This window comes from Dioscorea cayenensis, chromosome 17 (assembly GCF_009730915.1).
Source record: "Dioscorea cayenensis subsp. rotundata cultivar TDr96_F1 chromosome 17, TDr96_F1_v2_PseudoChromosome.rev07_lg8_w22 25.fasta, whole genome shotgun sequence".
NCBI lineage: Eukaryota > Viridiplantae > Streptophyta > Magnoliopsida > Dioscoreales > Dioscoreaceae > Dioscorea > Dioscorea cayenensis.
Genome location: NC_052487.1, coordinates 5,713,450 through 5,730,219, shown reverse-complemented (window position 1 = coordinate 5,730,219; position 16,770 = coordinate 5,713,450). Strand labels below are relative to the sequence as shown.

Genomic DNA, 16,770 nt, shown 5'->3' with positions numbered 1-16,770 from the left:
CAATGATGATAAGAATAGGCCTAGGGATGAGGATTCCCAAGAGGGGTCATCATGATGTGTGGATGCAAAAGAATAAAATAGCAACGGTGATTTAGACCGACGGATCTCAACATTAATTCAACCCCAATTTCTTGGCGGTTAAACCCTAATCCCGTATGAATAATGACAAGGATCTCTCCCTAATCATATTCCTATGATTGCATTAAGTACATGGAGATCACACGATAAGGACACATTTAACCTAAGTTTATCCTCATGGTTCAGAGGGGCTACCTACATCCAATTTCTCGGTATGTTGGTCAAAGATTACCCCTTTTAACTCATTAACGATCTAGTACACGCGAGTAGGTCACATCTACATGTACAACTCAAGCAAGAACTAAGGATTTCTCCAATTAATAGTTCTAGGCATGAAACATAATGAGCCAAACTATAAATCACACCAATGCATTCCAAAAATAAGTGTAGCATCCAAAATACATGATGAACCCCCCAAGGTTCACCTACATCCGGTGTCCTTGGGGGTCTAGTGTGCCATCATACAAACAAACATATCAATCTCAACAAAAACAAGTAAATGCATAAATGACACTCCCTAGTCTGAATTATGAAGGAGAAGAACAATGCTGGCCGAACGACGCTTCCTCTAGCCCAAAGAATGGCGAATGCTCCTCCTCTTTTGATGATGAAGCTCTCCCCTTGAAGTCATAGCTCTTGATCTCCCCAAGCCTCAATCCTAAACACTCCCAAGAATGATATCTTCATTCTCCTTTTCCTCCTAAGTAATGGCTGCCAAGAACTCTCCCAAAAAGTTGCTCAAATGGCCTTCCAAATACCCTCATATACCCCCATCATCTTCCTCAAATTGGCCTCTATAGTGGTGGTATAACGGCTCAATGAGGACCTCATTGAGGTGGTCTACTGGCTCAATGAGGACCTCATTGAGGCCGTTTGGGGCAGGCAAAGTATACAAAGGCTTCTCACAATAGTATCTATACTGGCTCAATGAGCACCTCATTGAGCCAGTATTCCTTCAAGAAAATTGCCCTCTTCAATAGCTATAGTAATCATCCCGAGCTCCATCCCGGGCAGCATTGAGGCCGTATGCCATGATTCGATTCCTGACTTGAAAACACTCCAGGTGCTACAGTGGCAGCTACAGTGATCTTACTACAGAGCCGATACTAAACTATTCCATCTACATTACTTTGCTACAGTGAATACGCTACAGTACCGTGACATGGTTTTCTTCTCTTTTTTGGCCAAATTTTATCTTCGTGTCCTCCGTGGTGTTTCCATGCCCTGCAAAGCAAATAACCCACGATTAAGGATAAAACGGGCATCAATTCTTATAAAAATACATGCTAGAGGCAATAAATACATATATTAAAATACGTACATTTAGACACTTATCAAATATCCCCACACCTAAGCATTTGCTTGTCCCCAAGCAAATACATCATGAGAAACAAAGATAATGATAAGTGGCTAAATGTATTACCTCCGGCCCAAATAAATACAAGCCTCTACAAAGTATTGGAAAATGATATATAGATAATGAGTTACAAACATTAAGCACAACAACAAATCCTGTCTCACCTCCTATATGTCTGTGCCATGTGTGTGAACCTTGTATTTCATCTACCCTGACCTGGTCTAGCCTACTGACTTCAATCAGTACAGCTCTAGATGCTAATCACTCCACAAGCAAGAGTACTAAGTCTTAAAATGCTAAGTGCTACTCAAGTGAACAAGTAAGATCCTTCTAAGTCCTAAACTCGAACTAACTCCCATTTTCTTTCTCAGAATCTCTAGTAGGTAGTCAACAAGATCACTAAGTTTTTTTTTTCAGTTCATTTTATTTTTTTTCTTTTCCTTTTTCGAGTCCGACTAAGATAGACTGCACCAAAAAATATTTCTGGAGGGTGCACATGCTAGTTAAGCACAAGAGCCACCCAACTACTCGATTACAGTCTACATAGACGCATTCATGCTTTATTAGCAGAGGAATACTGACATAGACTCATTTTTTTTTCTTTTTCTCTTTTCATTTTTTTTCATTTTTTTTCCATTTTCTTTTTCACATTCACCCTAGATCACGTCTTTAGACTACTCTACATGCCACAAAACTAGGGCTAGCTCAACAAAACTTAGAAGTTCTTAAGAGTTCATTGAATGAAAGAACTTAATACTCTAAGACCAAATACTCAAGGTTGTCTGTTAAGCATACAAGAGAGTTAGAATAGTCATGTTGGCTATTCCCAGGGCAACAACACAAGATTCAGTGCACAAGACAATACTAGAGGTGAAACAAGATTCAGTAAAGCACACAAAGCATGTAACTCACATCAATCATTAATCCATGCTAGAAGAGTCTTACAAGAATGAACAAGCCATCATGGGTACACTAGCAAGTAAATAATAACCCTAATATACAAAATACACCCATCCCCACACCTATAGTTGTACATTGTCCCCAATGTACACTAATCATGAAAAGCATGGTAATATATGCAATGAAAACAATGGAGGAGGGTGGAACGAACTTCCCCGGTTATTCTTGTGCACACGGCGAGATTTGACCCGAACAAAAGGTGTTGCAAGCTTTTCATGTCAGGTCCAGCTTCCTTAATGCCCTGCAAGGCATAAAGCGGCATCATCATTCCAAACAAAAATTAAGATTGCAAAAATAAGTACTAGGGAGTAGTCAAAACACACAAATACTAGATAAAGAGTAGCAAAGCTCTACATAAGGTTGGCAGGGCATCCCCTCCCCAACTTATTCAAACCAAACAAACACACATACATCAAAAGTAAAGAGACAAGCTGCAGAATAAAAACAAGTTTCCATGCTCAGAAATGAAAGATATCATCAAATGGTGCTGCAGGTGGCGGGGAAATGGAGCAGGAAGCAGTAGTAGCCTGTGAGGATGATCCACGGGAGGAGATGACGAACTGCTGAAAGTGCTCTTTGAGCTTGCGCTGATCCTCAAGAACCTGGTAGATCTGTCCTCACATCTCGTGCTGCTCATGATGGATAGCCTGAATGTCATCCTCCATACCCTTGAATCTAGAGTCAAAGTCTGATGGGAATGAGGTGCCAGGTGGGTCCTGAGTGGGTGCTTCATCAGATTCAAACTCTGACACATCATGGTCCTGCTGACTGGATTTTCCTGTGGTCAAGTGCGAAGCAAGTCTACATGTGCCACTCTTCTTCTGTAACAAACCAATTGCTTTCAAGACAGGTGCTCTAAGAGGTGCCATTTCCCCGACCATAGTCATGCCTCGAGTACGGTCCAACAAATTCATGCCTCGAATCAATCTTGTGATGTAGGGCCCTGCAAAGATAGCTCCTAGATGAACAAACTGAGCCTAATGAATGAACGTTTTAGTGACAAGATGCCCAAGATAGATAGGATGCTCCTCAAGGATGCCGTACATGATGAACAAGTCGGACTGTGTAACTACACCCGTGCTATCTTTCCGACCTCCAATAGAGCGGGTAATGAGAGCATGAATATATCTATGGAGGGGGTTCACCAAACGAGTAGCCTTACGCGTGTTTGTGGTGTCACTCAGAGCTAAAAATTCCAATACTTGCTTGCACTCATGCCAATTGGATAATCAATGTGGGGCCGATTAAGCAATGACGCGCTAATGAACTCATCATCATAAATTCCCATGTGTTTTGCAAATTCCATGTGGTTCATCTCATGAGTCTTCCCAAAAGCTTGAAACTTAATGGAACCAGGTCATCGAATGAGAACACTCCTCTCATCTTGCTTCGCCTCAAATGTACTCAACATCTCCAACGTAAGTTGGCGAAAAGTAGGTTCATTAATGGAAAATAGTTCCGTCCAACCATTGCAAGCAAATAAATCTTTCACTTGTTCATCTCACCCAAGTTCTTCAAGAACACTCCATTCAATATGATGAAGAGTGCCAAGTGGTTTAGTCTTTAAACTTTTATAACGGGTCTTGTGAAGAGAACAAGAAAAGCGAGGTTTGTCGAGGATGTGAGACTCGTTTCGCGGCCGTTTAGAAGCGAGTTTCTTGACGTGTGGCATTCCTACATCAATAATAATTCAAATAAGAATTAAAGAAATCCAAGAAGATGTATAATGTGGCATGAAAATGGACAAAACATGAAGAAATTCAAGTGAATAGGATCCATACGGGCATATGAAGCCCGTATAGATACTATTCAATTTGAAAGAGTCTCCCCTCATTCATGAATTCAAAAAAATTTGTACACAAATTTGAGATAATTCCAAGACATGATGATCATCCCACAATATACAAGCAAAAAGCTTGAAACAATCCACACAAAAGCTCAAGAAAGCAAGAAGGAAAGAAAAGAAAATTTTCTTCACACAAGCATTCTTACCAACAAAAAAATTGAGAGTACTTGAGTGGAGCAAGAAGAAAGACACTAGATATACTTCCCAAGGAGATGTGGAGATGAATTAGAACAATATTTGGTGAGATTCGTTCATGGGATGATGGACAATGGAAGCTAGGACTCGTTTGGAGAAGAATGAGAATGAAGAGAGAGAAAAGTTAGCAATGTTTACATGACAAACATGACTCCATACGGCCTCAATAAGAAGCTCATTGAGGCCGTATAGAGTAGTTAAAACTTTTTGGATGGTCTTGACGGCCTCAATGAGCAGCTCATTGAGGCCGTATAGGGTAGTTCAAAGTCTTGGGATGGTCTTGACAGCCTCAATGAGCAGCTCATTGAGGCTGTATAGACTAGTGCAAAGTTTCTGGATTTCTTTGACGGCCTCAATAAGCAGCTCATTGAGGCCGTATAGCTTTAAAAATATGTGTTTAAGGCTTTGGTTGCTTCTCCAAACATATGGCCATGGTTACAAAGTGCTCTAAGTTCATCTCCATCATGAAATAATGGTTCAAATTTTCTATCTAATGCATGAAATGATAGCCAAATCAAGTGTTACTCCACAATAAAATCAAGTAAACAACCACATGGACAATGATCATGATACACAAAATAATGAGATCATGGACTTATTCAAATTAACAACTCTAAGAAAATACGAAAAATGACAAGAACATGAACACAAAGGCCACACAAACATGAAAATAAACCCCCGAATGGATGGGTTGCCTCCCAAGAAGCGCTTGTTTAATGTCACGAGCCTGATGTACCTTTTCACTTACCTTATGGGGGTTCGAATAATTTGAAATTTCCCCCAGTCATCTTTGAATTATTGTTGTTTCTTCCCGGTAAATTCAAGGACATCAATGAATAAAACTCACATTTTTCATGAGCAAAGGGAGGTGAAGATTGTACCTTCTTTTCTTGATGTGTTGGATGAGAATGAATACTACCTTTCTTTTTCTTTCCTCGGACCTCCCTCCAAATTTTTTTCAACATTGAATCTTTCTTTTCTTTTTCTTTGGCATTGGTCCACATAACCTTCTCCTTTGGTTTCTTCAAATCAGAACTTGCAAGAGGACGGTGAGGTTCTTCTTGATCTTCATTTCCTAGCTCTCCCAAGTACTCATCCAATGGATTTAATGATAGCACCTCCTGCACACAATCAGAAATTAAAAATTCAATTTCATCAACAAAATAAAGCATGTCATCATAGTCTAAAAAGTGTTTCATGGCCGCCAGTAGAGTGTACCCTACTTCTTCCTCTCCAACACTTATTGTTAATTTCCCACCTTTAAGGTCAATTAGGGCACCGGAGGTAGTGAGGAATGGCCGACCAAGAATTAACGATGTCTCAACGTCCTCATCAATATCCATGATAACTAAATCCACAGGAAATACAAATTTGTCCACCCGGACAATCACATCTTCTACAATCCCATGAGGCTTCCTTGTTGATCGATCCGCCAATTGTAAAATCATTCTTGTGGGTCTAATTTCATCAAGACTAAGCTTCACATACATGGTATAGGGCATAACATTAATGCTTGCCCCCGAGTCCGCTAGTGCATTTTCTTGAACTCCACCCTCAAGTACACATAGAATTATAAAGCTTCCCGGATCTTTCAATTTTTATGGGAGCTTCTTCTCCAAAATGGCTGAGCAATTTCCCGTGAGTGCAACTGTGCCCTCTTCTTCCAATTTCCTCTTGTTTGTTAGCAATTCTTTTAAAAACTTGGTATACTTAGTGATTGATCACTAGCAAGTGTAGGGGGTCGCCAAGTAATACCTTGAGCGAAAGCCCAATGATCGTATTCCACGGGGTTAAGGAGCTCCTATTACTCCTCCATCACTCATTTTCTAACCTTACACATTAAGCATGGTATACTACTCTAATACATGCAAGGATGTAAATAAAACACAAGTATAACAACTCCAAGGCAAGCAAGAAAATCATAAGAGCAATGATGATAAGAATAGGCCTAGGGATGAGGATTCCCAAGAGGGGTCATCAAGGTATAAGGATGCATAAAAATACATGGCAAGGGTGATTTAGACCGACGGACCTCAACAATAGTTCAACCCCAATTTCTCGGCGGTTAAACCCTAATCCCGTACAAATGATGACAAGGATCTCTCCTTAGTCATATTCCTACGATTGCATTAAGTGAATGGAGATCACGCAACAAGGATGCACTTAACCTAAGTTTATCCTCATGGTTCGGAGGGGATACCTACACCCAATTTCTTGGTATGTTGGTCAACAAATACCCCTATTAGCTCATTAACAATCTAGTACATGCGAGTAGGTCACGTCTACATGCACAACTCAAACAAGAACTAAAGATTTCTCCACATAATAGTTCTAGGCATGAAATACAATGAGCCAAATCATAAATCACACCAATGCAATCAAAATAGAAGTGTAGCATCCAAAATACAAGATGAACCCCCCAAGGTTCACCTACATCCGGTGGCCTTGGGGGTCTAGTGTTCCATCATACAAATGAGTATCTTAACCACAACAAAAGTAAGAAATAAATGCATAAATGACACTCCCTAGTCCAAATGATGAAGAGGAGAGAGAATGCCGGCCGAATGATGCTTCTTCTAGCCCTAGAGATGCCGAATGCTTCTCCTCCTTTCATGATAAAGCTTCCCCATTAAATTCAAGCCCTTTATCTTCCCAAGCTTCAAGCCAAACTCTCCAAAATAATGGTGTCTTTGTTTCTCTCCTTCCTCCAAGTAGTGGCTGCCAAAAACTCTCCCAAAATCTACCCTAGAGTCTCCCAAAAAGCCCAGCCAAAAAGTCCTCCAAAAGTCCCCAAAAATCACCCTATATACCACTCATCATATCCCCTTCATGGCCTCCATCCCGAGTGCTATACCAACTGTTAGACCACTCATCATAGCCCCCATCCTGATTGCTATACCAAGTGCTATACCACTCGCCATGGCCTCCATCCTGAGTGCCATACCACTCGCTATGGAGCTCCACATTGACACTATTTGGGGTAGGCAAACTCCATCAAGTAAATATTTTCTATTATAGCTACAGTGATCATCCCGGGCTCCATACTGGGCAGCATTGAGGCCGTATGCCATGATCCAATTCCTGACTTGAAACTCTCCAGGTGCTACAGTGGCGATGCTACAGTAGTCCAGCTACAGTAAAACAAGCTACAGTACGCGTCCTGGGTTTCTTCTCTTTCTCGCCCGAATCATATCCTCGTGTCATCCATGGCGTTCCCGTGCCCTGCAAAGCAAATAACACACGATTAAGCACAAAACGGGCATCAATTCTAATGAAAGTACATGCTAGAGGTAACAATACATGCATTCAAATACGTACATTTAGACACTTATAAAATATCCCCACACCTAAGCATTTGCTTGTTCCGAAGCAAACATATCATGAAAAACAAAGATAATAATAAGTGGCTAAATGTATTACCTCCGGCTCAAATTAATACAAGCCTCTACAAGCATTGAAAAATGATAAATAGATAATGAGTTACAAACATTAAGCACAACAAAAAGATCCTGTCTCATCTCCTAATTGTCTGTGCCATGTGTGTGAACCTTGTATTTCATCTACCCTGACCTGGTCTAGCCTACTGACCTCAATGAGTACAGCTCCAGATGCTAATCACTCCACATGCAAAGAGTACTAAGTCCTAAAATGCTAAGCACTACTTCAATGAACAAGTAAAATCCTTCCAAGTCTTGAACTCGAACTAACTCCCTATTCTTCTCAAAACCTCTAGTAGGTAGCCAAAAAGATCACTAGGGTTTTTATTTTTATTTCATTTCATTTTTCTTTCTTTTTCGAGTCCGACTAACATAGACTGTACCAAAAATCTTTCTGGAGGGTGGACATGCTGGTTAGGCACAAGAGCCACCCAACTACTCGATTACAGTCTACATAGACGCATTCATGCTTCATTAGCAGAGGAATACTGGCATAGACTCATTTTTCTTTTTCTCTTTTCACTTTTTCATTTCTTTTTTTTTCACAATCACCCTAGATCACGCCTTCAGACTACTCTACATGCAACAAAACTAGGGTTAGGTCAATAAGACTTAGAAGTTCTTAAGAGTTCATTGAATGAAAGAACTTAACACTCTAAGACCAAATACTCAAAGTTGTGTGTTAAGCATACAAGAGAGATAGAGTAGTCAAGTTGGCTATTCCTAGGGCATCAACACAAGATTCAGTGCACAAGACAATACTAGAGGTGAAACATGATTCAATAGAGTACAATAACAAATATGTAACTTAAATCAATCATTAATCCATGCTATAAGAGTCTTCCAATAATGAACAAGCCATCATGGGTAAACTAGCATGCAAATAATAACCTAGATCATAAAATACACCCATCCCCCACCTAGTGATGTACATTGTCCCCAATGTACACTAATCATGAAAAGCATGGTAATATATGCAATGAAAACAATGGAGGAGGGTGGAACAAACTTCCCCGGTTAATCTTGTGCATATGGCGGGCAGTGACCCGAACAAAAGGTGTCGCAAGCGTTTTATGTTGGGTCCGGCTTCCATGGAATGTGGGGAGGCTCACCAAGCTCCCTTAATGCCCTGCAAGGCATAAGGGGCATCATCAATCCAAACAAAGATTAAGATTGCAAAAATACATAATAGGAAGTAGTCAAAATACAAAATACTAGATAAAGAGTAGTAAAGTTCTACATAAGGTTGGTAGGGCATCCCCTCCCCAACTTATTAACATTAAACAAACACACATGCATCAAAAGTAAAGCAAAATAAACAAACTAAAGAAATAAACCAAATGTCCATGCTCAAATGTCCAACTAGTCATCACAAGATGTTGAAGATGTGGTTGTCATGGTGTGCTTCAAAATTGCTCAAAACCTTCAAAGTAAATTGGTGAAAGTTAGGATCGTCAATTGAGAATAGATTCACCAAAAATCATGTGAAAGTAATTCCTTGAATTATTCATCCATCCCAAATGTTTCCAAAATACCATATTCTATGTGATGAAGTGTGCCACATGGTTTGGTCATCGAAGCTTCACACTTCGCCTTATGATAAGCATGCTTAAAGTGGGGTTCTTCGGGGTTGGTATTGTGTTTCTTGGACGTTTGGAGGCAAATTTCTTGACTTGTGGCATTCCTACATCAATAAAAATTCAAGTAAGAATTAAAGGAATCCAAGAGAGTGTATCATGTGGCATGAAAAGTGATGAAACATGAAGAAAATGGGGTGAATAGGATCCATACGGGCATAAGGAGCCCGTATGGATACTATTCAATTTGCAAGAGTTTCCCCAACATCATGAATTTGAAAAATTTTGTACATAAATTCGAGATCAATCAAAGACATGATGTTCATGCCACAAAATACAAGCTAAAAGCTTGAAACAATCCACACAAAAACTCAAGAAAGCAAGAATAAAAGAAAAGAAAATTTTTCATTCCCAACAAGCATCATACCAACAAAGATGGAGAGCACTAGAGTGGAGCTTGAAGAAGAACACTAGATCTACTATCCAAGGAGATGTGGAGATGATTTAGAGTGGTATTTAGTGAGATCCGGCCATGGAGAGGTAGATCATGGAAGTGAGGTCTCGGTTGGAGAAGAAGAAGAATGAAGAGAGAGACAAGTTGGCAATGTTTACATGAAGAATAAGGGTCTTCACGGCCTCTATGAGGTGCTCATAGAGCCCGCGAGGAGTAGTGTAAAAGTTTTGGATGGTTCTTGATGGTCTCTATGCACTCCTCATAGAGCCCACGAGGAGTAGTGTAAAAATTCTGGAATTTTCTCGCGGCCTCCATGCACTCCCCATATAGCCCGTGAAGCCTAGTTAAAAAGTTCTGGATGGTTCTTGATGGTCTCTATGCACTCCTCATAGAGCCCGCGAGGAGTAGTGTAAAAATTCTGGAATTTTCTCGTGGCCTCTATGCACTCCTCATAGAGGCCGTAAGGCTCTCAAAACATGTTATAAAGTCTTGTTTGCTTCTCCAAACACATGGGCATGGCTACAAAGTGTTCTAAAATCATCTCCATCATGAACTAATGGTTCAAAATTTCGATCTAATCACATAAAATGATAGCCCAAACAAGTGCAACTCCACAATAAAATCACGTGAACAACAACATGGACAATGATCATGATAAATAAAATAATAAGTGCATGGACTTATTCAAATTAGCAACTCTAAGAAAATACGAAAAATGACAAGAACATGAACACAAAAAACACACAAACATGAAAATAAATCCCTGAATGCTTGGGTTGCCTCACAAGAAGCGCTTGTTTAACGTCACGAGCTTGACGTACCTTTTCACTTACCTCATGGGGGCTCGAATAATTTGAAATTTCCCTCGGTCATCTTCAAATTGTTGGTGTTTCCTCCCGGTAAATTCAAAGACATCAATGAATGAATTTCACACTCTTCATGAACAAAGGGAGATGAAGATTGTACCTTCTTTTCTTGAGGTGTTTGATGAGAATGAGTACTACCTTTCTTCTTTTTTTTTTTCCGAACCTCCCTCCAAATCTTTTTCAACATTGAATATTTCTTTTCTTTTTCTTTGGCATTGGTGCACATAACCTTCTCCATTGGCCTCTTCAAATTGGAACTTGGTAGAGGAGAGTGAGGTTCTTCTTAATCTTCATTTCCTAGCTCTTCCAAAAATTCATCCAGTGGGTTAAATGATAGCACCTCCTACACACAATCAAAAATTAAAAGTTCAATTTCATCAACAAAATAGAGCATGTCATCATGGTCTAAAGAGTGTTTCATGGCCATCGGTAGAATGTACACTGCTTCTTCCTCACCAACTCTTAATGTTAATTTTCCTCCTTTAAGGTCGATTAGGGCACCGGAGGTAGTGAGGAATGGCCGACCAAGAATCAATGGTGTCTCTACATCTTCGCCAATATCCATGATGACAAAATCCACGGGGAACACAAATTTGTCCACTCGGACAATCACATCTTCTACAATCCCACGAGGCTTCCTTGTTGATCGATTTGCCAATTGTAGAATCATTCTCATGGGTCTAAGTTCATCAAGACCAAGCTTCACATACATGGTGTAGGACATAACATTAATGCTTGCCCCCGAGTCCGCTAAGGCATTTTCTTGAACTCCACCCTCGAGTACACATGGGATTATGAAGCTTCCCGGATCCTTCAATTTTTGTGGGAGCTTTTTCTCCAAAATGGCCGAGCAATTTCCCGTGAGTGCAACTGTGCCCTCTTCTTCCAACTTTCTCTTGTTTGTTAGCAATTCTTTCAAAAACTTGGCATACTTGGGCATTTGAGTTAAAGCTTCCACTATCGGGATGTTTATGTGGAGTTGCTTGAAGATGTTGATAAATTTTCTGAATTGAGCATCCTCCTTATCTTGCTTCAATCTAGCCGGATAGAGAATTGGAGGTTTGTATTCCGACGGCTTTGATGAACCCTTTTGAGGACTTTCCTTATCTTCGCTTTGCTTGCTTTTCTCAATAACTTTCTCCATTATGTTAGGGTCTTCCACTTCGGCTACCCTAGTCTCCTCGACACTTGGGTCAACTCCGACCCTTGTCTCAACCTATTTCCCGCTTCTAAAGGCGATGACCTTCAAGTGCTCTCTTGGGTTATCCTCAGTGTTACTAGGGAGACTACCTGAAGGTTGCTCAGAATTAGCTTTAGCAAGCTGCCCCACTTGGTGCTTGAGGGATTGCACAGAAGCTTGAAGGTTACGCAAAATGGAGCCAATTTTAGTGAACTGCCAGGCATGTTGAGTGAGCTGAGCATTCACCTTACTGAACTGAGTATCCATACTGCTAGTTATGCTGTTGAATCTTGATTCAGTGTTAATCATGAACTTGGCAAGTACATCTTCAATAGTGAATCTCTTCTCCAAGATTGGTTGTTGCATTTGGGAACCTTGTGGAGGTGGTACAGCTTTTTGTTGTTTCCCCTGATTCCATGAAAAGTTTGGGTGGTACTTCCACCCCGGATTATAAGTTGCGCTGTAGGGATTCCCTTGTCTCCTTTGTTCCCAAATATAATCAACATTCTCAATAGGGGGGACGGAGGAACTAGTAATAGGACATTGGGCGACTCCATGCCCTCCACCACACGTGCTACAACTCATCACCGATTCTGACTTTGAGCTACTACCCATAAGCATGTCTAACTTTTTGGATAACACATCAACCTTAGAGGCAAGAGCATCATTAGCATTGACTTCATAGATTCCGGCCCCTTTTTGTGGTGCACCTCTTGAGGCCCAATGAGACTCATTGTTTGCCATTGATTCAAGGAGTTCCTCGGCCTCATCGGGATACTTGTTACTAAGAGATCCACCCGCTGCGGCATCAATTAATTGACGAGATGCATAATTTAACCCGTTGTAGATGATCTGAACCCGCATCCAAGAAGCAAAGCCATGATGGGGACATCTTCAAAGAAGGTCCTTGAATCTCTCATAGGCTTCAAATAGTGTCTCTGACTCTCCTTGTTTGAATGCCGAAATTTCTTGCCTTAGCTTCGCCGCTTTGCTAGGAGGAAAATAACTTACCAAAAATTTCTCCACCATATCTTTCCATGTTTTGATCAACCCCGGCGATAAGAATGTGAGCCACCGATATGCTCCATCTCTCAAACTGAAAGGAAATAATCGTAGCCGGATCGCATCGTCAGTCACCCCGTTTATCTTGAAGGTAGAACAAATTTGAAGGAAACGGGAAAGATGATCATGGGCATCTTCATTTGCAAGGCCATTAAATTGGACTGAATTTTGGACCATGCCGATGGTGCTTGCCTTGATCTCAAAATTATTGGTGGCGATGGATGGCACTTGCACACTAAATTCTTCGCCTGTGAATTGTGGCCTTTCATATTCGGATAGAGTACGTCTTTCTTCGGCCATGATTACAGATTCTGTGTCCTCAATTTCAATGTTTCTTTCACTAATGCTTTCGCCCACTTCTCTAAGTCTTCGATGCAAGGTTCTCTCAATTTCACTGTCTTGTGCAACTAAATTTGATCAATTTGCTCGTGTCATGCACAGTACCTTGCAAAGTTAAGAAAGATAAAGAAAGTTAAGCTCAAAAAGAAATACAACAAATGAAAAGAAGAAATAAAAGAAAAGAAAAATGGTTAGAGCAATAAGCTAGAAGTTTCCTAGAATTCCTAAAGTCCTCGGCAACGGCGCCAAAAACTTGATTGATCACCCGCAAGTGTATGGGGTCGCCAAGTAATACCTTAAGCGAAAGCCCAAGAATCGTATTCCACGGGTTAAGGAGCTCCTATTACTCCTCCATCACTAACTTTCTAACCTTACACATTAAGCATGGTATACTACTCTAATACATGCAAGGATGTAAATAAAACACAAGTATAACAACTCTAAGGCAAGCAAGAAAATCACAAGAGCAATGATGATAAGAATAGGCCTAGGGATGAGGATTCCAAAGAAAGGTCATCAAGGTATAAGGATGCATAAAAATACATGGCAAGGGTGATTTAGAACGACGAACCTCAATAATAGTTCAACCCCAATTTCTCGGCGGTTAAACCCTAATCCCGTACAAATGATGACAAGGATCTCTCCTTAGTCATATTCCTACGATTGCATTAAGTGAATGGAGATCACGCAACAAGGATGCACTTAACCTAAGTTTATCCTCATGGTTCGGAGGGGATACCTACACCCAATTTCTTGGTATGTTGGTCAACAAATACCCCTATTAGCTCATTAACGATCTAGTACATGCGAGTAGGTCACGTCTGCATGTACAACTCAAAAAAGAACTAAGGATTTCTCCACATAATAGTTCTAGGCATGAAATACAATGAGCCAAATCATAAATCACACCAATGCAATCCAAATAGAAGTGTAGCATCCAAAATACAAGATGAACCCACCAAGGTTCACTTACATCCGGTGGCCTTGGGGGTCTAGTGTGCCATCATATAAATGAGTATCTCAACCACAACAAAAGCAAGAAATAAATGCATAAATGACACTACCTAGTCCGAATGATGAAGAGGAGAGAGAATGCCGGCCGAATGATGCTTCTTCTAGCCCTAGAGATGCCGAATGCTTCTCCTCCTTTCATGATAAAGCTTCCCCTTTAAATTCAAGCCCTTTATCTTCCCAAGCTTCAAGCCAAACTCTCCAAAAGAATGGTGTCTTCGTTTCTCTCCTTCCTCCAAGTAGTGGCTGCCAAAAACTCTCCCAAAATCTACCCTAGAGTCTCCCAAAAAGCCCAGCCAAAAAGTCCTCCAAAAGTCCCCCAAAATCACCCTATATACCACTCATCATACCCCCTTCATGGCCTCCATCCTGAGTGCTATACCAAGTGTTAGACCACTCATCATAGCCCCCATCCTAAGTGCTATACAAAGTGCTATACCACTCGCCATGGCCTCCATCCTGAGTGCCATACCACTCGCTATGGAGCTCCACATTGACACTATTTGGGGTAGGCAAACTCCATCAAGTAAATATCTTCTATTATAGCTACAGTGATCATCCCGGGCTCCATACTGGGCAGCATTGAGGCCGTATGCCATGATCCAATTCCTGACTTGAAACTCTCCAGGTGCTACAGTGGCGATGCTACAGTAGTCCAGCTACAGTAAAACAAACTACAGTACGCGGCCTGGTTTTCTTCTCTTTCTCGCCCGAATCATATCCTCGTGTCATCCATGGCGTTCCCGTGCCCTGCAAAGCAAATAACACACGATTAAGCACAAAACGGGCATCAATTCTAATGAAAGTACATGCTAGAGGTAACAAATACATGCATTCAAATACGTACATTTAGACACTTATCACTTGGGCATTTGAGTTAAAGCTTCCACTATCGGGATGTTTATGTGGAGTTGCTTGAAGATGTTGATAAACTTTCTGAATTGAGCATCCTCCTTATCTTGATTCAATCTTGTCGGATAGGGAATTGGAGGTTTGTATTCAGACGGCTTTGATGAACCCTTTGGTGGAATTTCCTTATCTTCACTTTGCTTGCCTTTCTCAACAACTTTCTCCACTATGTTAGGGTCTTCCACTTCGGCTACCCTAGTTTCCTTGACACTTGGGTCAACTCCGACCCTTGTCTCAACTTGTTTCCCGCTTCTAAAGACGATGGCCTTCAAGTGCTCTCTTGGGTTCTCCTTAGTGTTGCTAGGAAGACTGCCTGAAGGTCGCTCAGAATTTGCTCTAGCAAGCTGCCTCACTTGGTGCTCAAGAGATTGTACAGAAGCTTGGAGGTTCCGTAAAATTGAGCCTATCTTATTGAACTGTCCGGCGTGTTAAGCAAGCTGAGCATTCACCTTACTGAACTGAGTATCCATACTGCTAGTTATGCTATTGAATCTTGATTCAGTGTTAATCATGAACTTGGCGAGCACATCTTCAGTAGTGAACCTCTTCTCCAAAATTGGTTGTTGCATTTGGGAACCTTGTGGAGGTGGTGCAGCTTTTTGTTGTTGCCCCTGATTCCATGAAAAGTTCGGGTGGTGCTTCCACCAAGGATTATAAGTTGTGCTATAGGGATTCCCTTGTAGCCTTTGTCCCCCAATATAATTAACATTCTCAATTGGGGCAACGGAGGAACTAGCAATAGGATATTGGGAAACTCCATGCCCTCTACCACAAGTGCTACAACTCATCACCAACTCTGACTTCGAACTATTACCCATGAGCATGTCTAGCTTCCGAGATAACACATCCACCTTCGCGGCAAGAGCATCATTAACACTGAGTTCATAAATTATGGCCCCTTTTTGTGGTACACCTCTTGAGGCCCAATGAGACTCATTGTTTTCCATTGATTCAAGTAGTTGCTTGGCTTAGTCAGGGTACTTGTTGCTAAGAGATCCTCCCGCTGCGGCATCAATTAATTGACGAGTTGCATAGTTCAACCCGTTGTAGATGATCTGGACCCGCATCCAAGAAGCAAAGCCATGATGGGGACATCTTCGAAGAAGGTCTTTGAATCTCTCATAAGCTTCAAAAAGTGTCTCTGACTCTCCTTGTTTGAATGCCGAAATTTCTTGTCTTAGCTTCGCCGCTTTGCTAGGAGAAAAATACCTTCACAAAAATTTTTCCACCATGTCTTTCCATGTTTTGATCTATCCCGGCGGTAAGGATGTGAGCCACCAGTATGCTCCATCTCTCAAACTTAAAGGGAATAATCATAGCCGGATCGCATCGTCTGTCACACCATTTATCTTGAAAGTAGAACAGATTTGAAGGAAACGGGAGAGATGGTCATGGGCATCTTCATTTGCAAGACCATTAAATTGGATTGAATTTTGGATCATGCCGATGGTGCTTGCCTTGATATCAAAATTGTTTGTGGCGATGGATGGTGCTTGCAC

The 16,770-nt window shown here is 41.1% G+C and overlaps 2 non-coding genes across 2 annotated transcripts; both read left to right on the top strand.

Moving 5' to 3' along the window:
• Window positions 1-12,824: 12,824 nt before the first annotated feature.
• Window positions 12,825-12,931, top strand: LOC120281457. The gene has a single exon (XR_005542597.1). It is a non-coding gene; the product is annotated as a small nucleolar RNA R71 (small nucleolar RNA).
• Window positions 12,932-16,348: 3,417 nt separating this feature from the next.
• Window positions 16,349-16,455, top strand: LOC120281443. The gene has a single exon (XR_005542583.1). It is a non-coding gene; the product is annotated as a small nucleolar RNA R71 (small nucleolar RNA).
• The last annotated feature ends 315 nt before the right edge of the window (window positions 16,456-16,770 follow it).